Below are 25,475 nucleotides of genomic sequence, written 5' to 3'. Positions count from 1 at the left end.
GGAGGGGGGACAGTGTTGGAAGGAAGGAGGGGTGTGGTGCTCTGGGGCTCTGCCCGCCCCAGGTTGGGGTGGGGGTGGGGGTGGTGGTGGTAGCAGAACTGCAAACCAGGCTAGTGCCTGCGCTCCCTCCTCCCCTCCTCCTCCTCCCCTCCCCTCCTCCTCCTTCCCCTCCTCTTCCCCCCTTCTCTCCTCTCTCCCCTCCTCCTCTCCCCCTCTTCCCCTCCCCCTCCTCCCCTCTCCGGTCCTCCTTCCCCTACTCTTCCCCTCTTCTCTCCTCTCTCCCCTCCTCCTCTCTGCGGTCTTCCTCCCCCCCCTCCCCTCCTCCCCCCTCCTCCCCTCCCCCCTCCTCCCCTCCCCCTCCTCCCCTTCCCCCTCCCCCTCCTCCCCCCTCTCCCCTCCCCCTCCCCCCTCCCCTCCTCCCCTCCCTTCTCCCCTCCTCCCCTCCCTCCTCCCCTCCTCCCCTCCTTCCCTTCCACCCCTTCTCCCCTCGGGGCTTGGATGGCAGCCGTGGGCTGAGCTCACTCGGCTGCAGTGACGCGCGTGCTCCAACTGCGGCCCCCGCGGCCCCCGCCTCGGAACCAAGCGGGCGAGCACGCCCGCAGCTGCGTCAGCTCCGCCGCCCTGCCGACGCGGGTCTTCAGCCTGAGCTCCGCCCCGGGGAGGCGCAGGGGTGGGCGCTTCTCAAGTCTGGGGGCCCGGGAGGGATGACTGCGTGAACGACTCTGGCGGCTGCGGGGATGCAGAGGGGTCTAGGGGACTGAGCCAGCAGTCTCCGTGTGTATTGCTTTGTTGGACTTGACTTCCCTACCCCAGGTTATTCAAAGTTAACCTCACACCGCCCTGGGATAGAAGGCTGTCCTAGGTCCTCACCAGTCCCCAAGGTGGGACCCCAGACCAGTGGCCATCCAACAGGGCCAGCGGGTTCCTCCCAGTAATAAGGAGCTCACTAACTATCACTGCTAAGAAAGATCTTAACAACCCCTGCCCATTCATTCACGCCACAGATATTTACCAAGCACCTACTGTGTGGCAGAGGCTGGGCACTGGTTTAGATAATGAGGATTAATTTAGCCCTGATAAAATAGAGCCTTGTGGTTGATGTTCCAGGATTCTTCTGACTGTGTGGGTTGCTTCCCCCTGGAAGCCCTCCTAGCTCTGCCCTCTGAGTTCAGCCCCTCTTCTTTGCTCTAGTAGCCCCAGCCTCCCCCTTCATCAGCACCCACCAGACCTCCACCTCCTTAACCCGGAGAAGGCAGAGCCTCTTCTGGTTTGGACTTGACCAAGGTGTTTAGTGATGACTGATGCACCAACGCCTGGTGAGAGCTGAATCCTGAGCTTTGAGAAATCCCCACAGCTTCCAGCTTTGTGCTCTGAGTAGGCTGTCCAGGGGAAACCGGGTCTTGCCTTGAAGCACAGACCCTAGAGCAGGTATCCTGACAAACATGTGGTACAGGAAGCCAGGATTGCAGGGGTTGCCTGTCTGAGGTGAAGCCCACAGGTCAAAAAGCCTGGGGCCCCTACCCACAAACAAGGAGGTGAGCATGTGTTTTCACACAGGTGGTGGTTGGAATCTAGGAGCAGGGAGGGTGGCTGCATATTTCACATTCATTGGCCAAGGGCAGATAGCTATGTCGTTGTTCAGTCGCTCAGTCATGTCTGACTCTTTGTGACCCCGTGGACCGCAGATGCCAGGCTTCCCTGTCCTTCACCATCTCCTGGAGTTTGCTCAAATTCATATGCATTGAGTCTGTGGAATCATTCAACCATCTCATCCTCTCATCCCCTTCTCTTCCTGCCTTCAATCTTTCCCAGCATCAGGGTCAGGGTCTTGTCCAATGAGTCTGCTGTTGGCATCAGGTGGCCAAAGTACTGGAGCTTCAGATGGCCGTGCTGGGAGACTTCCCCAGGGGTGAGGGGAAGGAACCCCCTCTCCGCATTGAGGAACAGCCCATCTCCCAGAGCTACATCTCTGTGAGCCTGACTTCCTCTGTCCACCCTTGTTCTTCCTTATGGCTGAAATTCCTCTATCTCTCCTCAAGGCCAGTTCATTCTCATCCTTTGACTTGCTTCTCGGATGTCACCTTCCTGGTCTACCCTATCTAAAATTGGTTCCCTCCTCTGGTTCCCTTTATCCCATCACTTTACCTTTTTCAGAACACTTACACTGCTGCTCCTCACTGGGATTGTTGCCTCACTCCTCCGCTAGAAAATAAGCTCCCTAAAGGTAGAAACCTTGCCTTTCATCTGCCTTATTCCCGTTAGATGTGCCTTGCATAGAGGGTATTTGTTGAACGAATGAAGTTCTGTTCTAGAATCATAAAAAGAATGAAACTAGAAGTCGGGGAAAACCAAATCCTGTTCTGATACTGATTTTTAAATTTATCTTGGGGACTTCCCTGGTGATCCAGTGGCTAAGATTCTGCACTCCCATTCCGCATACTGCACAATGCAGGAGGCCTGGGTTCGATCCCTGGTCAGGGAACCAGATCCCACATGCCGCAACTAAGAGCTCACATGCTGCAGCTAAAGACCCCTCAGACCACAATAAGGACCGTAGATCCTGAGTGTCACAACTAAGACCCAGCACAGCCAAACACGTAAATATTTAAAATTTTCTCTTTATACCTACTTTTTACACAAAGGACTGGAGTCAGCTTTTAAATATACAGTGAGCCTGAGATAGATAGGTAGCTAGATTGAAAAATCAAGCAGAGAAAGTTCAGGCAGGTTTAAAAGACCAGGGTAAAGGCCTTAGAGTCCTTTATCATTGCCAAATTTGTGCCTCACTTGTGGCTTTGAGCTTCCTGAGAGCTAAAGGAAAAGGGAACAGTATTTATTACATGATTTATCTTGTCTATTAAGAGTTTCCCAGATCCTCAGAGAAAGCAAACTTTTTGCGGGTAGTTAATATCTAAGAAGTTTCTCACATAGGCCTTCAGATGGGGATGCTCTCGACAGCAGCGTTTCGAGCTGAAGGCCTTGTTCACAGAGCATTGCAGCATCAGCAGTGAGCTGGGTGCCAAGAACGACTCAGCACATGCAGTGCTGCAGTGTGGACAAAGGGATTTTCTGGGGCTCTGGCTAGACCCGGGAGAGGGGGTGTGAGACCTCGAATCAAAGAGGGATGGAGGGACACAATTCCTTTCCAAACAGTGTGGCTCTCAGTTTTTGGGCTTACACGGTCAATAATTTTATTTTCAAATTGGATGTTTTCAACACCAATATTGCTAGTGATATCAATAAAATATTCCTGTTTAAAAAAAAAAAAAAAGGAACCCAAATTGGATCAAGATCTAATCCCCTTTTTACAAAAACTGCAGAAGAGACAGAAGAATATGTCTCACCATACCACAGGGGTATAATCAGCAAAATCTACAATGTGGAAAATTCCAAGGGCCAACAACCTAGATTCCTCACCAAATAAACTACAAGGGGAAAAAAAAAAGTGGGGAAGGGAAACCTATAGAATATAAAGAGAGTCTTAAGAGACATAATCAAAGGAAATGTTTGGACTCTGTTAAGATCTTAATTGAACTCAGTTCAGTTCAGTTCAGTCACTCACTCAGTCATGTCTGACTCTTTGCGAACCCATGGACCACAGCACACCAGGCCTCCCTGTCCATCACCAACTCCCAGAGCTTACTCAAACTCATGTCCATTGAGTCGGAGATGCCATCCAACTGGCTCATCCTCTGTTGTCCCCTTCTCCTCCCGCCTTCAATCTTTCCCAGCATCAGGGTCTTTTCCAATGAGTCAGTTCTTTGCATCAGGTGGCCAAAGTATTGGAATTTCAGCTTCAGCATCAGTCCTTCCAACGAATATTCAGGACTGAGTTCCTTTAGGATGAACTGGTTGGATCTCCTTGCAGTCCAAGGGACTCTCAAGAGTCTTGAATACCTCAGTTCAAAAGCATCAATTCTTCGGTGCTCAGCTTTCTTTATAGTCCAACTCTCACATCCATACATGACCACTGGAAAAACCATAGCTTTGATTAGACGGACCTTTGTTGGTAAAGTTCCTCTGCTTTTTAATATGCTGTCTAGGTTGGTCATAACTTTTCTTCCAAGGAGCAAGTGTCTCTTAATTTCATGGCTGCAGTCACCATTTGCAGTGATTTTGGAGCCCCCCAAAATAAAGTCTGTCACTGTTTCCATTGTTTCCCCATCTATTTGCCATGAAGTGATGGGACCAGATGCCATGATCTTAGTTTTCTGAATGCTGAGTTTTAAGCCAACTTTTTCACTTTCCTCAAGAGGCTCTTTAGTTCTTCGCTTTCTGCCATAAGTGTGGTGTCATCTGCATATCTGAGGTTATTGATATTTCTCCCAGCAATCTTGATTCCAGCTTGTGCTTCTTCCAGCCCAGTGTTTCTCATGATGTACTCTGCATATAAGTTAAATAAGCAGGGTGACAATACACAGCCTTGACTCCTTTTCCGATTTGGAACCAGTCTGTTCTTCCATGTCCAGTTCTAACCTGCTTCTTGACCTGCATACAGATTTCTCAGGGGGCAGGTCAGGTGGTTTAGTATTTCCATCTCTTTAAGAATTTCCCACAGTTTCTGTGTGTGATCCACATAGTCAAAGGCTTTGGCATAGTCAATAAAGAATAAATAGATGTTTTTCTGGAACTCTCTTACTTTTTCAATGATCCAACATAATGCCAACAGATGTTGGCAATATGATCTCTGGTTCCTCTGCCTTTTCTAAATCCAGCTTGAACATCTGGAAATTCACGGTTCACATACTGTTGAAGCCTGGCTTGGAGAATTTTGAGCATTACTTTGCTAGCATGTGAGATGAGTGCAATTATGTGGTAGCTTGAACATTCCTTGGCATTGTCTTTCTTAGGGATTGGAATGAAAACTGCCCTTTTCCAGTCCTGTGGCCACTGCTGAGTTTTCCAAATTTGCTGCCATATTGAGTGCAGCACTTTCAGAGCATCATCTTTTAGGATTTGAAATAGCTCAACTGGAATTCCATCACCCCCACTAGCTTTGTTTCTAGTGATGCTTCCTAAGGCCTATTTGACTTCTCATTCCAGGATGTCTGGCTCTAGGTTGGTGATCACACCATCTTGATTATCTGGTGATGATAATCATCAGATAATCTTTTTTGTATAGCTCTTCTGTGTATTCTAATCACCTCTTCTTAATATCTTCTGCTTCTGTTAGGTCCATGCCATTTCTGTCCTTTATTGTGCCCATCTTTGCATGAAATTTCCCTTGGTATCTCTAATTTTCTTGAAGAGATCTCTAGTCTTTCCCACTCTATTGTTTTCCTCTATTTCTTTGCATTGATCACTGAGGAAGGCTTTCTTATCTCTCCTTGCTATTCTTTGGAACTCTGCATTCAGATGCTTATATCTTTCCTTTTCTCCTTTGCTTTTCACTTGCCTTCTTTTCACAGCTATTTGTAAGGCCTCCTCAGACAACCATTTTGTCTTTTTGCATTTCTTTTTCTTGGGGATGGTCTTGAATTACTGCCTCCTGTACAACATGTAACTGAATGAACAAACTGCAAAACAGAGAGAGATAAATTATATATCTGAAGACTAATATTTAAAAAGTACATTATTTTTTAAAGTGTGGAAATGCTCATCTGGTTATATTAAAAGATCTTTTTTTATTTTTTACATATGAATTTATTTGATGTCTGTGATTTGTTCTAGAATAACCCAGGGTACATGTTACTGGGAGACAAAAGTGGCAAGCAGTTAGTAATATTGAACCTGCCTAACCCAGGGATTCTTTAAACTATTCATATTAGTTTTTTGCATGTTTGAAATTTTTCATAATAAAACATGTTTAGGGAGTTCCCTGGTGGTGTAGTGGTTTAAATTCCGGGCTTTCACTGCCATGGCCCACCCAGGTTCGACCTCTGGTCAGGGAACTGAGTTCCTGTAAGCTGTGTGGTGCACCAAAAAAACAAAAAGCTGAAAAACATTTTTAAAAATTGGATATGTTGGGCTTCCCTGGCGGTCCAGTGGTTAAGATTCTGCCTTGCATTGCAGGGGACACCAGTTCAATCCCTGGCCCAGGAAGACCCCACATGCTGTGGGGCAATTAATCCCGTGCGCCATAGCTACTGAGCCGCCTTGCTGCAACAACCGAAGCCCGAGAGCCCTAGAGCTTGTGCTTAGCAATAAGAGAAGCCCAAGCACTGCAACTAGAGAGGAGCCCCTGTTTGCCGCAGTTAGAGAAAGCCTGAACACAGCGACAAAGACCCAGAGTAGCCAAAAAATTTGGATATGTTGACAAAAGGTTAGCCTTTTGTCAGTTAGCCAACTTTTACCAAATAAGAACATGACAACAAAATAGTTACCATCTGCTATCATCATTATTTCATAAGAAGAAGGACTTTATCAAATCAAAGATGCAGGAAAGGCTGGATCTCTGATAAAGGCCAATCAAGACGGAATGTATTTTGCTTTCTGCAAAAATCACAGCAGACACTACCATGGACCAGTGCTGGGCAGTGGGCTCCAGCTTCAACCAATCCCTCCCAAACCTTGTGTTTTTCAAAAGTTGAGGTCTAAGCCAGTGGACAGTCCATTGGAGCTGGACTTGTCTGCTCTGTGTCTTGGGAAGGGTGTCACCTGTTTCCTCTTGGTCAATTTCTCAAAGAATCTGTGTATTTAACCTAGAAAGGCCCTCAGAGATCTGGTTTAACCTCTTATTTTTACAGATGGGAAAACTGAGGCCAAGAGAGCAAAAGTGACTTGCTAGAGGTTACACAAGACAGAATGACCTAATAGCAGAGCCCACAGTTGAACCCAGGACTTTTGATTCCTATGCCAGTGTCCCCTCCACCCACTGTTTTACCTTCTTTGATTGACTCACGTTGTCTTTGTCTTCATTGCAGCTGGTGCCTGGGAAGATAGCTACATGGACTTGCTACCAAACCACCAGGCTTTAAATCTTACCACCTGCTACTGTGTGACCTTGGGTCTACCTATCTTCTCAGGGCCTCAGTTTCCTCATCTGAAAATGAGTGGGAACTGTAATAATGATCCTCTCTTCTAAGGCTGCAGTGAAGATTGAACTGGGCATGAGCAGTGCCTGCCACAGAGAACAGTGCTCGGTGTACGACAGTTGCCTATGTTTTTACCTCCTGTGGGGATGATGAGGTCCACAGATTTAGTGTGGAGAACATGTTGCTGGCCAAAATCTTGGCTTTCTCTACCCACTGAAGCCGAATAAAAAATAGAATTTGGAGGAAATAGAAAGATGGCTTTAATTCTCAGCTGCCAGAGAGAGGAACACAGAAGGGTTCATGCCTCAAGAACTGTGCCCTCCCCCCCCCCCCCCATAAGGAGTCTGGGGCTGCTGCTGCTAAGTCGCTTCAGTCATGTCCGACTCTGTGTGACCCCATAGACGGCAGCCCACCAGGCTCCCCCGTCCCTGGGATTCTCCAGGCAAGAACACTGGAGTGGGTTGCCATTTCCTTCTATAATGCATGAAAGTGAAAAGTGAAAGTGAAGTTACTCAGTCGTATCTGACTCTTCACGACCCCATGGACTGCAGCCTACCAGGCTCCTCCATCCATGGGATTTTTCCAGGCAAGAGTACTGGAGTGGGGTGCCATTGCCTTCTCCGAATAAGGAGTCTAGGGGCTTATATAAGGCAAGGGCTCAAAGTCAGGATTCGGTGATGAAGAACAAAGGTGATAAGATCTTGATTTCTTCCCCTTGCATTCTTTCTAAGACAGTCATAGTCTGGTGTCAGTAACCTAGTGATTGAGTCTGGTAGTTCAGTGGCTCTACAGCCTCCTTTCTACAAGGGGAAAGGTGTTTTAAGGGTAAACACCAGATACAGGATGTATTTAGCATGGAGTCAAAGGAAAAACTGAATTATAGCTCCTGCAGAGTTAGGGAGCAGAAAAGCAAACTTAGTTATAGACATGTAGAGTTAGGAGCAGTTAAAGCAAAAAAAAAACAAAAACAAAAAACAACTAGGAATGTTCAGGCCTGCTCACACTTTTCTTTATCTATTTTGTTCTTGGGAAAGAGAAAGAGAAAAACTCATTCCTCTTTTTTCCTTTTCACTGCAACAAGCAGGCAGGCCTTTAACTTAGATTCGTAAGATGTCAGAGCTAGAATGGGCCTTCCAAGGTCCTCTACAGAATTCTTTTACAGAAAGAGAAAGGGAGTCCCTGGGAAGCTATGTGAACTGCTGATGGTCCCAGTGACAGAACAGTAAGTGGACTTCCAAGGGGCCCCTGGGTCCCAAGGCTCTGGGCTTTGCTAAACAAGTCAGTAGGGCCCCCAACTCCACTTCATAGGGTTGTTCCACCCTACACTAATGTTAACGCTCATCAATTAGAGACACATGGTGAGTGCACAGAGCTTTACAGTTTACAGTGAGCATTTGCAAACTTAAAAAAAAGAATCACTAAGTTGTGTCTGACTCTTTGTGACCCTATGGACTGTAACCTACCAGGCTCCTCTGACCATGGGATGTCCCAGGCAAGAACACAGGAGTGGGTTGCCATTTCAGTCTCCAAGGGATCTTCCTGGACCAAGAATCAAACCTGCATCTCCTGCATTAGCAGGTGGATTCTTTAGCACTGAGCTACTAGGGAAGCCCATTTGCAAACTTACTCCAGCCCTAGAAGATAGGGTGTCCTGAATGAATACTCCATTTCACAAAAAGAAAGCAGGGTGGACTGGTAACCAAAGCCATAAGTAGAGGCTCAGAAATTCCTTGACTACTGTGGATGATGAGAGTATTCCCCTTCAAAGAAGATGCTTAAGTCAGTGTAAAATGGCCGCCACTCCTTCTGCCTTTGGAAAAGTACTTCAACTACAAAGAAGTCAACTATCAACTCCTAAGAGAGCAGAAAGGAAAGGAGTTGCTATGGCAACATCTCTGGCAGCCTATTTTCCATCTTCCTCTGGTTCAAAACAACAGCTTCCAGCAGGTTCCAGCAGTGGCGTGGGGAAGGTCTAACTCCAGCCCAGTAACTGCACTTGGCCAATCTCCTGCTAGATTTTGGTGGCAAGAGAATGTGGCAGCCAATGAAGAGGCCTGGAGCTTGTGTCATAGGCCTTGAGCCAGGTTGGAATAACCAGAAAGCAGGCACACGTGACCGTCTCCATGGTGACCACAGTTAGCAACCCAGATGGCCCTGTTTATGAACACTGGAAAATTCCACCCAGTCTCTGGCCTGATTTTGTTATTTTCTCTGCCTCCTTCCTCCTCCAAGGCAAGGATGAAGTCATTGCAGTGTTTAACCCCTTCCTGAGATGTGCCTGGCTCCAGTCAGACCTGGGAGTCTGGGAGGGGCTACCTACTTAGTACAGGAGTTGGGGGAAGGAAGGTGGTGACGGCCACCATTTACAGGGTGGATCATTTGAGCCAGGCACTATACTAAGCTCTGGACATCCTCACAACTCTGAGAAGGGGGTACTACACAGATCACCCCTATTTCACTGAGGAATAAACTTGATTCAGAGAGGTTAACTTACTTGCCACATAACAGGGCATAGCCAGCAATGGGGGAGCCAGGCTGAGACCAAGTGTGTGGGACTCTCAAGGCCACTCTCTCCATGACCCCTCTATAAAGGCCAAAGAGTTTTAGAACCAGATGGGGTGCAGAGGGGGAGAGATTCATGATCTTCTGGGGGACTGAGGGAAGGTGACTTTCGACTGAGTGGAAGAACAGGGAGGAGACACCTGCTTGGCTCCAGGACACCCATGTTGCTGGGTTGGGGCTGAGGGCTGGTGGGCATGGCTGCACAGGCCCCAGGGAAGGCTGTGGCCAGGATCCCGGGCTGAGTCCCCATCATTCATCCTCTCTGGGATTCAGACCGGGGTGGGGGTGGAGTGGGGAAAGAGGTCAAGCCTGTAAATATTTGTACTGGACTCCTGCTGGGGAAGTGCAGGCTTGGGCTGGGGGTGGATCCTGGGGACCAGCAGTTGGAACCTGGGGTGAGCCTCTCAGAGTCTCACCAGCTGGAGGACATACAGGATGGTCTGTGTGGATGCTGTACAAGCTGTGTGCACCACTATTTTGAGCTGAGGCAGGGCTATAGGAAGACTTGGACTGTGCTTTCAAGGATAAGTGATAAACAGCAATAAAAGTCATAGACCATGGCTGAGGGTAACAGATGAGTCACTGAGCAAAGGGCATGATCACAAGAGTGCTGGGGAGGTCACTGGACAATGATGGCCATGGGTGACCGAAGGACAGATGGGCCATTCAGCAGGGAAGGCTTCCTGCAGGAGGCAAGGGGCCTTGATGTGGCTCCTAAAGCAGGGGCTTCCACTGGCCGGGAGGTTGGCCCGTGTCCTTGAGGGAGAGGTGGTGGGATGTCTCATGAAACTAGGAGACTGATATCAAGTGGGGCTGGAATAGAGGGGACACAACTGATTGAGTTTTATGGCCCAGGTTCAGGGTGGGGCAGCTGGTGACAAAGATCTGGGAGAATGAGGAAGGGTGACCCTTTGTGACCTTGATGGTTTCTAGCTCCCAGGTCTGTCTCTGTATTGGGCCTCAGCTGAAGTCTTTGCTTTGGCAGAAGAGTCATGGAAATTTCCACCCATATACTTTTCCCAGTGCTGTTCTTGGCTCCACCTTCTTCCCAAGCTCTGCTGTGTCTAAAGTTCTTGGGTTTTTGCAGGCTGCAGGCTGAAGAGGCCTGAGGCAGCCTGAGACTTGGTGACACCAAAGGCCCGTCTGGTGTGGACACGTCAGAACTACAGTCATGCTGGGCACTGTGCTGCCATGGGACGCCAGGGCTGGCCCCCAACCGATGTTCCCAGGAGCCCCAGGATTCCTGCCTTGGGGGAAGGCAAAAGGAGAGGAATGACAGCTTCTATCACCGTTTTATGGTTCTTGAGCCAAGTCACTCTGTAGGGCATGCTCCACCACCCCCACCCCCGCCCCGCCCCGGTTCCTCCCGCCACGCCCCTGGATTACAGGGCAGCAGGGCTGAAACAAGCCCAGGGGCACCTAAGTAGTGGGGGTGCACCACTTCCGCTCCCCAGAAATTATCTGGATGCTCTGATTTCTTGGGGGCAGTATTTTGTTTGTCCATTTCTGGAACTCACAAGCAGAAGTGACGTCTGTGGGGAGTGGGGAAGACACGGGAAGTTCTCTCTTCCTTCTCCCCTCCCCCACTTCCCTCCTCTGGATTCTAAGCTGCGCCCCATCTCAGGTTAGCTGCTCCCCAGCAGCAGCAGCTGGGAATGCAGGGGCCAGAATGAGCTCTGGCCTTAGAGAAACAAGTTTTCAAAAGAAGCCAAGGGACATCTCTGTGGAGTTCCCTCCCTTTGTCCACAGCCGGGACTTGTAGGAAGGATGGCACAGACCCATCTCTCCTGTATCTATGAAGAATGAGCCCGAGGCTCCTCTGTCCCCTTCAGCCTCCAGCAGTGACATCCCATCCTCCCTGCCAACCAGACTGCAAACCCTGGAGGCCCTCTGACCCTCTGAAGAGAGGGGGACGTGTTACCAAACACATACTCAAGCAGGAAAATATAGGCTGTGTTGTGACAGAGTTACTGCGGGGTGGTGATACAGGATGACTTCAGACGCGCTGGTCAGAGAGGCCCTTTCCCAGGAGTGACGTCTGGGCAGGGTGATGAGAATGTCATCTGAAGAGAAGGGGAGGGGCGTTCCAGGCAGTTGTGTCACTGCGAGTAAGGAACAGGCGTCTGGACTCACAGACATAGAAACAAACTAGTGGTTACCTGTGGGGAGAGGGAAGGGAGAGGGGCAATACAAAGGTGGAGGGAAAGGGTTATTATGGGATTATATGAAGTCACATGTGTGAAATTGTTAAAAAATTAACTATTTATTTAGCTGTGTCAGGTCTTAGTTGTGGCTTGTGAGAGCTGTTAATTGCAGCATGTGGGATCCAGTTCTCTAACTAGAGATCAAACCCAGGCCCCCTGCATCAGGAACTCGGAGTCTTAGCCACTGGACCACAAGGAAAAACCCCATGTGAAACTTGGAAAATTGTAAAGCACTATAGAATTTAAAGAATCTTTCTTTTAATAAACATCTATTGAGTACCTGGGCTTCCCTGATAGCTCAGCTGATAGAGAATCTGCCTGCAATGCAGGTTTGATTCCTGGGTCAAGAAGATCCCCTGGAGAGTGGGTACTCCAGTATTCTTGGTGGCTCGGCTGGTAAAGAATCTGCCTGCAATGCGGGAGACCTGGGTTTGGTCCCCCACAAAAATAAATAAATAAAGATGAATATGAATGCTTAAAAAAGTGGGGGGACTTCCCTGGGGGTCCAATGGTTACAGCATTTCCACCATAGGGAGCACAGATTCCATTCCTGGATGGAAAACTAAGATCCCATATGCCACACAGTGTGGCCAAAAAAAGGAGGAAAGAACATGAGTCTGGAAAGGGTGCTGAGGAGGAGGCCAGTGTGGGGAGCCCAGAGAGCCTCTGCAGACCTATACCTGTCTTGTTTCTCTTGTCCCATGCCACCATCCACCCCAATCCAAGCCTCCATGACGTCTGGCCCAGGCTGGGACGATGGACTCTGGTGCCCTCCACTCTGTGGCCTCTCCCAGCTCAGCCACCTTGCAAAGAGCAGCTACACAATACCACCCAAAGCCAGGGCCTCTCCCAGCTCAAAAGCCATCCTTCTGTGCAAAGAGTCGAGTCTCAACTCCCTTTCCAGGTAACTCAAGTCCTCCCAGACCTCGCTTCTGTCTCCCCTCCTGTTCCTCTTGGTTTCTAGTGAGCTCCCATCACCTAAAGGGCTTTAAGGTCCATTCCGCCTCAATTGCTGCAAGCCTCTACTATTACATCAGCCCTGGAGAAAGACCCATGGTGCCATGGGCTTCAGTTTTTATCTGGCATGTGCTGAGGAATACATGACTGAGCATGTACACAGGCACGCAGGCAAGGTTCCTAGAGCTTCGTGACCTCTACCCCTATTCCATGAGACTGGTCTCTGCTGGATGTGGGCCACAGCTGTGTGGAGAAAGAATGGACACCTGTGTGTGTGTGTGAGTGTGAGTGTGTGTGTTTGTAGGAGGGGAGGAGTGTTTTCTAGCCTTGTGCTGGGTGTGTGATGCTAACACAGCATCCGTCTGGACCTCAGCGGGTGACTGAACACATGCATGCTGCCCACTGGGAAGCTTTACAGTCCCTCCAGGCTATTTTGGAAGGTTTGCTCTCAGGCCTCAGAGGGTGAGTAACCAGAGTGCCCCCAGCACAGGTCAGGGCTAGACACAGCAACTCCTACAGTGAGTCCTCCAGTGAAGCGATAGTGAGACCTGCCCTCTGCTCTGGAGGCCAGAGCTCCATGGATACTGAAGACAGCCTTCCGGTGCCGCCCTTCCCCCACCGCTGTGGATCAGTTTGTCTAGAAGTTCTGCAGTTTCTTGCCCAGTACAGCTCAGTGCTATTTTACTCCAGCCTGCTGGGCGATCATGTTTGTGTCACATCTGAAAGCATTTTGTTCCTATCAAAGCACATCAAGCTTTTGTCTAATCACTGCCTTCTTCCTCACCACCACCCTCCAATACTTACACAGTACAACAAAGTGCTGGAAACTTCAGAGAACCACTGAGTTCACTTTATAAAAGTGTCCCTGGACTGGACATTCCTAGATGGGGGCCAAGTTATCCTTTCACAGCCCCTCCCTGGCTGGGTTACCAATCACTGCACTTACTGGGCATCTACTGTGTTAAAAAAAACTATTCTGTTTTTTTAATTTAAGGATTCCCTGGTGGCTCAGGGGGTAAAGAGTCTGCCTGAAATGTGGGAGACCTGAATTCGATCCCTGGGTCAGGAAGATCCCCTGGAGAAGGAAATGGCAACCCACTACAGTATTCTTGCCTGGAAAATCCCATGGACAGAAGGGCCTAACGGGCTACAGTCCATAGGGTTGCAAAGAGTCAAGACACGACTGATCGACTTCACTTTCACTTTCAAAAGAGATACTATTCCAATGTATTCATTTAATTATTATTTAATAGACACATTTTGAGCTTCTAGTCTGTGCCAGGCCCTAGTGATGCCAAGAGAGACAGCCTTGGCCTCAGTTTTCTCATCCATCCAAGGGGTTAACAACAGCATCTCCCTCACAGGGTGATCGTGAGAACTGAAAAGAGACGGTCCACGGAATGCGTATGGCACAGTGCTCAATAAATATTACAGAAAATAAAGCTGCTACTAGATTTCCTGTCCTGCAGGTGCACCAGGCACAATGAAGGGATTGAAGAAAGCTGGGAGACCCTGTTCTCTGCCTAGGGAGGGGGTCAGTAGACCGTCTCCACTCAAGGCTAGCCAGGACAAGAGCAGAGGCCACAGGGAGGGCGCACAGCCTAGGAAAGGAAGGTCTGGAAGTTCTGGGTGAAGCCGGTGAAGGGCCCTTAAACTGGGGAGAAACAGGGTGAAACAGAGCTGCCTTCTGCCTCTTGTTGTCATTCTGTCCTCCTACATCTCATGATGCTACAGATTGGCCTTCCGGAAAGATCCACAAATAGGCTGCAGGGCCCAGGGCCAAGAACATTATGTGGCAAATAAAGAGGGAACTAGCAGCATGTTCTTGGACTGGAGATGAGAAACCTCTTTTTCAAGATACTTTCGCCTATATTCTCCCCTAGAAAGAGGATTCTGTCTACACAGAACTCTTCCACTACGTCCTACACTTAAAGATGGATTCTTTTCTTTTTTTTTTTTTAATTATTTATTTATTTATTTGGCTGTGCTGGGCCTTAGTTGCAGCATGTGGGATCTAGTTCCCTGACCAGAGATCAAACTTAAGCCCTCTGCGTTGGGAGCACAGAGTCCTAGCCACTGGACCACCAGGGGAGTCCCTGGATTCTTTTTATTAACTTTTATTGAAGTATAATTGCTTTACAACGTGTGTGAGTTTCTGCTGTACAGCAAAGTGAATCAGCTACGTGTTTACATATATATGCCTTCTTTTTTGGATTTCCTTCCCATGTAGTTAGTTCACCACTGGGCATTGAGAAGAGTTTCCTATGTCATACAATAGTTTACTAATTATCCATTTTGCACATAGTGTAACAGTGTATATTTGTCAATCCAAACTCCCAGTTCATCCCACCCTCTCACCCCTCTTTTTCCCTTGGTATCCATACGTTTGTTCTCTACATTTGTGTCTCTATTTCTGCTTTGCAAAAAAGATCATCTGTACCATTTTTCTAGGTTCCACTGTATTTCTCTTTTTTACTTCACCCTGTATGACAGTCTGTATGTCCAGTCACATCTCTGCAAATGTCACAATTTTGTTCCTTTAAGATGGCTGCTTTTCTGGGGAAGATAAGAGGAGAATGTTTCCCTTACTCTTCAGCCTAGTTATGTTCAGTGCCTGAGAGAGGCTCAGGCTGTCTCTTCCCAACAATAGTTTGGGGAAGGCTGATGACACAGCCATTTTTAGTTTCTGTAACCTGTTTCTGCTAGAATTGCCCACAGTTCTCTGTGAGGTAAACTATGTGTCTGGTGGATTTCAGTGGTTGATTTTAGATTTTCTCTGGGTACGTTTTTAGCTGTCCAAAATCCCCTAGAAAAGAATGACCTCTCTTTTGCATAATGGAGCTCTGAGCTGCATCCACCTCTGTGGGATTTTCCTACAGTGTGAGTTGTCTGCTGTGCAGAGAGGAGGGAGCTAACTTTTGTGCAGTCATCATTCCAGAGATCAGCTTGGGGAAGGTGGGCAGCAGAACGGCGCTGGGAACTGCCAATTTCTTGAGTCTTTAGAAAACAAGAAAGTTGTTCTCCGGGATGGGGGTTGGGTGGATCCCCCTTGCCTTTTTTTGCTGACCGCACTTCCCTGGTGGCTCAGATGGTAAAGTGTCTGCCTATAATGCAGGAGACCCAGGTTCAGTCCCTCAGTCGGGAAGATCCCCTGGAGAAGGAAATGACAACCCACTCCAGTACTCTTGCCTGGAAAAGTGGACGGAGGAACCTGGTAGGTTACAGTCCATGGGGTCGCAAAGAGTCGGACACGACTGAGCGACTTCACTTCACTTTATTGCTGACCAGCATTTCCAAAACTGTCTCTGGCAACAAAGGATTAGCTAAATAGCACAAGCTTAGAGGAAATACAAGAAAAGAGGTGTGGGGGGGTTCCCAGATATCCCTGAAGACCCACTCAGACTGGCCTCTGAACCTTAAACCCAGAAAGGAAAGGCCTCAGAAACTTCTCTTGACTAAGCCCCACTGGCCTTATTAAAAAGAGGAGGTGGAGCAGATTCTAGCATTCTTGGAGGTTTCTGGCCTGATGTGATTCTGAAGGATTAGGTGACAGACGCTGTAGATGCCGGATCCTAAATGTTTGCTACTTTAGTCCTTTTCAGTGCCCCACCTCCTTGGAGCTACAGCCCGGAGGCCTAAAATCTTCCATGTTCCCGTCTCATCTCTGTTTACTGCATTTTATAGACTCCGCATCATCATTCCTTTCCTCTAATCTCCTCATTTTACACGTAAGAAAATTACCACTGAGAAGCTATTTGGGTTAGTACCCAAGGTCACATGCTGTCAGGAGAGTAATTGCCAGAAACCAGAACCAAGAGCCTCCTATTTTTAGCCTGGGCATTTTGAGGGTGCGGTGGGAGCACAAGGTGACCCATCAGCTGAAATGGATTAGCCCTCTTATACCTGTGCCCTTAGGCCCAAATAAAGACCAGGTTTCAGACTGAGATAGAGGGGAATAAACAGGGTTTTGAGACCAGCTGCCTTAGAATGTTATGAAGTAAAAGGAACATGAACGAGGGCCAGACAAAAGATGCCTTGAAGAAAATTTAGTTTTGTGTTAAAGAGAGCCTTGGTTCAAAAGAATTGAGAGAAAGGCTCATAATCAAATGTATTATCTATCTCCTCACCAAAGAAAATGGCAAATTTAGGCCATCTTGTTTAAATTATCTTACAGAAAAAAAGAGACTCACCATATCAAGAAGAAGAAGAAGGAATTAGTATTTTGCTAAGGAGTATTTTGGAGACCGCTAATTTTGTGAAGCAAAAGCTAGGAGAGATGAGGGCAGTAAACCTTCAGGCCTAAATAGTAAAAAAGAGGGTCAGTGTTCATAACCTCTAAAATATTTTTTACTTACCAACTGGGGAAAAAAAGGTAAGAATTGTCTCTTTGGCAAGCCATACCTCTCACCGAAGTTTCCTGACTGCTGAGCTTCATTCTAATCTCTTTCCCCAAATTCAGGGGGAATTAGCCAAATACAACACAGCCATTCTCACAGTATAAGCAAAATGCTACACCTGTGTGTAAGGAGAATGGAAATGACTAGTTAGCTATGTCCAGTTCAGTTCAGTTCCTCAGTCGTGTCTGACTCTTTGTGACCCCATGAATTGCATCACGCCAGGGCTCCCTGTCCATCACCAACTCCCAGAGTTCACCCAAACTCATGTCCATCGAGTCGGTGATGTTAGCTATGTTAACAGCTACTTAAAGCACTTCAGGGCTCTTATTTCAGTGGCTCCTGAAGAGAGAGAGTGGGCGAGAGATCGCAGACAAGATGGGGGCCTAGGTCTCCCATTCCCACCAAGCCCTAGAGAAGGGCAGTCGAGGAGATTGACAGAAGCCCTGGAAGAAGGGGGGTTAGTAGTAAGAGGGAGTGGGAGAGAAAGGCAAGTGCCATGAGATTGGAATTCTTAGATTCAAGAATAACTTCTGATACTAATTAGCTCTGTCTGATTTTAAGCAAATCCCAAACTCCCCAGGCCCCCAAATTCCCATTTGTAAAATGAGGTGACCCAACTCAGTTTTTCCTCCTTCCAGTCCTAAAAATCTACTAAAAATTTTCCAGTGCCTGAGCAAATATCAAAACTGCGTCTGAGGGGAACCATCGGCTTCTCTGTAATATTCCACTCTTACAGGGAGAAAGATTGATTAAAAAAGTACAGCTTCACCAACATCACTTTAATTAGCTGCTTAAGCTAGCCCTGCTTTATCGGGGAAGGGGGGGCGGTTAGTAAAGTTATGAGGTTAGCACAGGGTACAGAACCCTCACTTGCTAAAGGCCCCCAAGCTTGCTCCCTCACCCTTTCACAACCAGTGCCATTTTTAAGAACCAAAGGGGTTTTAAAAATACAGATTAGAGTCTTTAAGAGGCCATCCTAACCTATACCGTGCCAATGGACTCCATTTACCCCTTTTGGAATGTACTGCGTAAACATCTGCACACGTTCTAGAATTAAAAACTCTGGAGTTAAGAGAGGGTCAGAAAGTGGGGCCACCCTGTCCTGGGGTCTAGGTTTTAAATCACCATGTGCCCTGCAGCGTTCCACTTTATCTCACCACTGCTCTCCTCAAAAACAACTAACACCCCCTTCCAAAAAAAAACAAACAAAAACAGGCAGCTGTGTTAGGTCAATCTCTGAGACCCCTTCTGTTTCAAGCAACCTAGATTAACAAAATCTGGTGACGTACAAACACTCAAGGGCTGTTACAATGAACAATTAAAGAGGAAGGATGATGTGCGAAAATTTTTAGTTAATGGATGACTTTGCGATAATGCAATGACAAAAGACGGAAGACGTGAAGGTTAGGCCATCCGGGCTGAAAAGAAAGGCAGCATCTCCTGGAAGAGAAGAGGAGCCCAAGCGTGGTGAAAAGTTGGAGCGGCGACCAATAAACCCCCAACCAGGGACAGCTGTCACCCTCCCCCACGCATTTCTCTAGGCTAGGCATCGGCCTTTGGGGTGGGGCGCGCGTGCGCAGTGGCGCGCTGCGTCAACAGCCACCGCCACCGCCCCCGCCCCCGGAGGCGGCCGGGACCGGTTGGAGCCGGTTAGAACCGGCAACACCGCCCGCGAGTCGACGCCTCACAAAGGGAGGCGGCTCACGGCCAGCATATCCCTGCGCCGTGCCGGCGTGGGGTGTGGGGATCGAGCCCCACCCCCACCCCCGGACTCACTGGCCGAGGGTTCTGGAGGTTATACCTCTCCCGCTTGGCCTCTTCCTGGTTTCTTGTCGCCGCAGTCGCTTTAGCTGCGTGGAAGGCGTGTCTGGAAACCACCGGCGCCATTGTCTTTTCTAAATCCTCAGCCCTCGCCCGCGAGACAGGTCGGCCTTGCAGTCGGGAGAACTGAGGCATGTCTTCAAACGTCGGAGACGCAGCAGTTCTCCTTTCCCGGTGCTTCCCTCGGATTTTCCTTTTGGTAGTCCAGAGAACGTGTTTTTAAGATGGACTACTGATTAACCTGGACAAAGAAAAGGCTTTGGGTTTGGGAAAAAGTTATTTCCCTTTGTGCTCTACTTTTAAAAGTCTTAAGGGAATCAAACTGGAGATAATACAAAATTTGGGGGGGGTACCACAAAAACCTAGTAAACGCTTAAGTAAAGGTTCATAAACGTTTTAGAACACGTTCCTTCCGCGAGCGGTAGCCGAAGGTCTGTCTTTGACAGTGAAACCGTTGGCTTTTCCGGATACTTGAAACAGCACACGTTTGCAAAGAACAAAAAGTCCAGGCTATGTCTAAACAAGACTACCAAAAGTGTAGGAGTCTAGCTGGTATTTAGTAAATACAAAATCAACAACAAAAGTAACAAGCCCACCCTTGTGTTAAGCCTTTCAGATGGGTCCAGCTCTCTTGCAGGGGACAACAGTAAACGGTGACTGCTGAGATCTTTTCCGGAAGTGGATTTCTACAATTAGTAGAATTGTTAAGTGGATAACCCGGAGTAGCTGTATTTTACGAATAAAAGGCCAAATGAGCCGGGTGAGGTATAAACATCAAAACCACCTCGCAGGACCTGAGACCGTTTTTTGGGGGGGGGGGTGCCTCCCAAAACTTGACGGCTTCTAAAAGGGCTGCGGTCTGTAGTTGTGAGGCTGAAGTTCGGTTGCATAATGAAAAGGAAGGCCGTCAGGAAACTTAACCTTCTTTCCAAAACCACTGACTTGTACCCAATGTACTCCAAAGAAACACGAAAAGGATGTTAAAACCTACTAGAAACATTCCCACGTAATGGCGCTTAGATTTTATGAGCTATTCGATGTTTATTTAGATGTGATTTTCATTGTTTTTGCCCAAATTTTCAGCACAAGGTACAGGGCTTGCAAGCAAGTTAGATAAACTGTTAGGAAAAGTCCAGAAAGTTTTGTAACTGAGATTCTATTTTTACCTCTTCAGAGGAACTATTTTTGCTTTCCTTACAAAGGCGGCGGAGGAGTATTGAATACCGGAGGTGTGAGCTGTCCTTGTTCTATAAATACTCCGCTGCGGGCTGAGCGACAGGCATTGAGGCAGCGAGCGCAGAGACGGCTTTAGGGGTGGAGATGCTGCTTGAGGAGCCCGCAGATAAGTTTTTCTGTTAAAGATAGGCATTAGTGTATTTCTTTAGGGATTGTAAGTAGTGAGAATACGGAGATACTGCTCTGCATTAAGTTCTTCGATAAATTTTAGGGAAAATATGAAGACTTAAAGAGTAGTTGGAGAAAGGAAGAGGGAAGAAAAAATAATTTTAGAACCTGATGGAGGTTAAGAGCTGAAATTTTTTCATGGAGTGAAAAATTTAAGAGAATTGATGAGCTAGGACTGCATAGTCTGGGTTTTTTTTTTAAAAAAGCCTTAAGTTGAAGGGCAACCTTTTACCTTAACATTAAAACGTTGGGTTACGTAAATCGAACCTAAACGTTTTAAAAGGTTGAGTTGTAGATGATTAGAATACTATAAAGGCCAACTTAAGATTTAACTGAAGGTGGTTTCAGAAATAATGCCTTCAAATTCACGGCGCAGTAAAAATGGCGTCATTTGAAGCCTTCTTGATATTAAGGCTTTGTTTCGCTAAAGTAGACGGAAATATTAGGAATGGTAGGAAAGAAAATTGGAAGTTTGAAGTGGAAAATTCGGAAGACAGAAGTACAGGAAGGTGAAGAAAAAACTAGAGAAGATAGAGATACACGTTTTAGAAGACAGAAAACCTGAGCCTAGTAAGTAGGCAGAAGAAAAAGACAAATCTAGGAGAAAATTGAAAATACGGGCGAGTGCTTAAGATAGAATGAAAAGAAAGCTATTGGACGCAAACATACAAGATAGACGTCCAAAAACTGAGAAGATAGTTTAAAATCAATAATGTTGGATAAATTACAGGAATAAAAACTAAGGAAATTTTTATAGCCAATAAGAATTTATTGTAAAAGCCCATCAACTTATTTCTGGTGGTGCAAAAGTTAGATCTCAGAAGATGAGGGTTTTTTTAAAGCTGCTGTAGACCAGGACCAACTTAGAAGAAAATCCGGAAACTAGAAGGAGAGTCAGTTTAAAATCTCAGCAAAAAGTTATTTAAAGGGATTGAAGTAACTTAAAACCTAAGAATGTAATTGGAAGAGTTAAAAATTTGAAAGGCCTTAAATGCGGTAGCGTAGTTTCCTTTGGAAAATGTAAAGGACTTTATAAGTGAATTAAATTGAAGAGCAAGAATAACCATCGAGTTATTGGACTTTGACCTAAGATGAATGTTTAAATTCTGAGGACTAGGCGCTAATTAACAGCTGACGCAGGTGCCTACGCAGAAGTGGATTCAGTGAAGCTAGGAAGACAGGAGCGGCAGACAGGATTCGGAGCCAGTGTTGGTGAAAACTAGGACTGAGGAGCCAGCGGCAGTTCGTGAAGATAGGAAAGAGAAGCCCGGGAGCCAGAGCGACTTGGTGAAGGAAGCTAGGAAGAAGGAGCGAGTCCTAACGATTTGGAGGTGAAGCTAGGAGAGGATTCCTGGAAGGAGGAAGCCAGTGCGGTGTGGTGAAGCTAGCGTGCGGCTTGTCTTGGCAACCACGAGGAGGCGGCGAGCAGGCGGAGTGGAGGATAGATAGAGGATCCTAGAGCAGCAGCCCAGTGTAAGACCCCGCAGGGAGAGCCAGTGGTGTGGTAAAAATCCGTGAGGTCGGCACTATCGTGGGGTTTTTTTCCTCCTGTAACTCAGTATGGTAATATTATTAAATTTTCCTAATAGTAATGGGGGAGTTGTGTACTTGAGCATAAAGGGGATTTTATTACGGGGATGTAGGCCGGTTTTCGGGTGTCGTAGGTTTCTCTTTTTCAGGCCTATTTTCTCATGCATCTTGTCTGGAGCTTTTGAGGGCAGACTTCAAGGCCCGGAGGAATGGTAGATGGCAAGTGTTCTTGTTTTTAACCAATATGAGGGAGATCCTGAATTTGATAGAACAACTGTGAGACAACTTCAGCAAGCTTTGTAAACAGGTTTTATATTCAGTTTGGGGGTAATGAAGCATTTCAGTTTTGTGAGTAGAGGGCTTAACTTTTCTTTCCTCACCCTGTATTTTAAGTTTTCTAAATATGTAGTTTCGGTGTATAATTCTGGGCGGGGGGAGTTTTTTTTTGGGGGGGAGCAAAATATGTTTTGAGTTCTTTTCCCTTTAGGTCTGTCTAGAATTCCAAAGGCAAATGACTCGAGGTAACAGGCGAAAAGAAAGCCCAATATCAGGATAATCAGAACACTGCAGGTTTACAGTTTATAGAAACTCTAGCACAAGCAGCTTTCACTTTGAGGTCTGTGGCGCAGCTGTCCATTGGAGTAATGGCTGGTAGTTTATTCTTTTTTCTCCCACCCGTTTATTAAATATTTTTATAAAGTACGTAACTGGTTATTTTTACTTAAATATTTTGGGGTGGTGTGAACAGGGAAGAGGGTGGGGGAGAAACTTTTTTTTTCTAAGATTTTCCACAGATTCTATAGTACTATTGACAAACTGAGTTAGAGAAGGATTGTACTTCTACGCTGTTTGGCACCAACACCTTCAGGGATTGGAGCAGCTTTTTTCCTTGGAAGAGTATTCCCAGTGAAGCTGAAATGTGCAGCACAGTGCAGCTTTGGTTCATATTCAGTCATCTCAGGAGAACTTCAGAAGAGCTTGACTAGGCCAAATGTTGAAGTTAAGTTATCAAATAACGATTTTTAAGATACCTTTATTAAAGGGGAGGGGCAGATTTTGACGATTTGTAGTTGGCAGTGGCTTGTGATGATTGGGATGGGGGGGCGTGGGTTTAGGTAATTGTTTAGTTTTTGATTACAGATAAACTCATGCCAGAGAACTTAAATACTTAAGATGGAAAAACTAAAGAAATCTCAACTTCCAAGTTGGCAAGTAACTCGCAATCCTCTGGTTCTGTTTTGCCCCAATTTTTGAATTTAACAGATGGGGAAGTTCATGAAGATGCACTGGATTTAAAAGAGTAGGGCTTGGGAAAGGAAAATGACTGGGGGTTGGTCTGGCCCTCTGCGCTGACTTAGATAAAAACTTGGGGAATTTTTTTTAAATGGTGAAGTTGTTCAGATATAGTAGTGTGTGGTTCTCTCTTGGAATATTTTTCAGGTGATTTAATAAAACTTAATACTACTATAGGAGCTTCAGAGCAAAGGAGGTGGCTTAATGATCCTGAAGGGATTTCTTCTGGTGGTAGCTTTTGTATTATCAAGTAAGATTCTTTTTTCGGCTGTATATAAGCAAGATTGTTTGGTTTATTTTTTTCTTTTTTAGCGTAGGAAAAGTTTGTTGTTAAGGTATGCTTCAAAATTATTGTTAATTGTATTTTGAATTTACATCTAAGCCTTGTAAATCATAACTGATAAGAGGGGGTGGGCTTTTGTTGATGAGGGAGGGGAAACCTTTTTTTCTGTAGACTTTTTTCAGATAACATCTTCTGAGTCATAACCAGCCTGGCAATCTGATGGCCTAGATGGAGAGGGGAACAGCTCCTTGGTGAATGATAAGTAAAGGCAGAAAAGATTGTATTTCATACCTACATTGGGGAAAAAGCATAACCCTGAGATTCATTCTTCTGATGAACACATTGTCTGCACATGCAAAAAAAAAAGCAAAGGAAAACTACCAATTTAAAGTTAATGGAATCTACTACTTTAAAGTTAATGGCTTACCAAGCTGTATCCACAAAAATAATGATGAAAAATAAAATAATGAAAAATAACGATACAGTGAAGATCAAAATGTCCATCTCAATACTGCTTTTATAAAAGCAGAATTAAAAAAGCGAAATGAAAATAGTGCTACATATTAATCCTGGAAAAAAAAGAAGCTGAAATAATTGAAATGAGTGGGATCAAGTGAAAGGAGAGGAGGAAGAGGCTGTGCTGTTTGCCAATCTTTCGTTTGCCTCAGACAGGTTTTTCTTCATTATCAGAAGAGTTGCTTCATTTCATCTGGGAGCAGAAAACAGCAGGCAGCTGTTAACAGATAAGTTTAACTTGCATCTGCAGTATTGCATGTTAGGAATAAGTGCTTAACCTTTGTGAAGAGCTGTGGAAGTCCTAGGTCCCTTACCTAAGGGATTCAGGATTGTGAAGCATCATCCCATCCAGCCTTTTAAAATTAGACAGGACAGCGTTCCTGTGGGCTTCGATGATGGGACAGCACATTTCATTCAAGAGGCAAGTAATTCCTTAAAGCCTCTTGAGATTAGCAAAGATAATGTTTATAAAACTAAGAACATTTGTTTAGCTTTGAATCTGCAGCCCTATTTAAGGGATAGTATTGTACTGTTAAGAATTCAGATTTTGTTAATCTTGCTAAAATTTAAATGTTAACGTGTATTGTGCAGAAAACCATTAAATCATTCAAAATAAAATACTTTTATTTTTAGAGAATGTATGCTTTTAGGAAGCTGTCTCCTTATTTAAATAAAACATTGTTTGTCTGTAGTTAGTGTTGGGGCAATCTGGGGGGGGTTTCTTCTCATCTTTCAGAAACTTTGTCTGCGAACACTCTTAATGGACAAGATCAGGAAATTGAGCAGAAGAACGAATTTAATTTAAGGCAGGAAAAAATTTTATCCTTCGTAAAAGTGATGAGCATTTAATAATTCCAGGCACATGGCAATAGAGGCCCTCTAAATAAGGAATAAATACCTCTTAGACAGGTGGGAGATTATGATCAGAAGAACAGGTAACTTCTACAATGTTTACAGAAAGTCAGGAGTCTGTCTAGTGGTTAAACTAGAGTAATGGAATGTACTGTCCACATTTCCAGTTTGCATGTTAACTTTGCTTAGTCATCTCATCTGGTGTTAGCCAGTGTTCACACTGTTGGCCTACTTTTTAGATACCTGGTGGGGGGGCGGTTGGGTTTTTTTAAAGAATTTTCCTTTGCAGAGGCTTCATTTCATCCTTCGTGAAGCTTTTCAGGATTTTGGCTTTCATGTAAACGCTTGGCTCTGCCTTCTGTTCTCCTAGGGAGTGTGTCAGACCTTGGAGTGAGTTTATCGGCATATTTAAGTATAAACTTTTTTCCCCTTGAATTTGGAGGGAAGGGAGGAGAGGGTGGGGCTGACTTGTTTTAGCTTTTTTTTTTACAGACTACACAGAATGCAGTTGTCTTGACCTCAGGTCTGTCTGTTCTCTTGGCAAGTAATACAGTACTGTTCTGATCCGCTGCTATTAGAATGCATTTTGAAACGACTGGAGTATGAGTCAAAGTTGTGTTTCCCCCAATGCTTGGAGTGGAGTAGTGATTGTTAAAAAGAAAATCCAGCTGAGTGATAAAAG

At 46.1% G+C, this 25,475-nt stretch overlaps 1 long non-coding RNA gene across 2 annotated transcripts; it reads right to left on the bottom strand.

Annotated features, from left to right (window-relative positions):
• Positions 1 to 18,426: 18,426 nt before the first annotated feature.
• LOC129652334 (uncharacterized) lies at positions 18,427 to 25,193 on the bottom strand. 2 transcript variants are annotated; one of them, XR_008714532.1, is made up of 3 exons: positions 19,512 to 25,193; positions 18,896 to 19,156; positions 18,427 to 18,534 (listed from the first exon to the last, which is right to left on the bottom strand). It is a non-coding gene; the product is annotated as an uncharacterized LOC129652334 (long non-coding RNA). The 2 variants fall into 2 exon arrangements; XR_008714533.1 differs by having other exon boundaries at positions 20,082 to 25,190.
• Between the last annotated feature and the right edge of the window lie 282 nt (positions 25,194 to 25,475).

This window comes from Bubalus kerabau, chromosome 5 (genome assembly GCF_029407905.1).
Source record: "Bubalus kerabau isolate K-KA32 ecotype Philippines breed swamp buffalo chromosome 5, PCC_UOA_SB_1v2, whole genome shotgun sequence".
Lineage (NCBI taxonomy): Eukaryota > Metazoa > Chordata > Mammalia > Artiodactyla > Bovidae > Bubalus > Bubalus kerabau.
The sequence above is the reverse complement of the archived record's forward strand: the minus strand, read 5'-3'. Positions and strand labels throughout refer to the sequence as shown.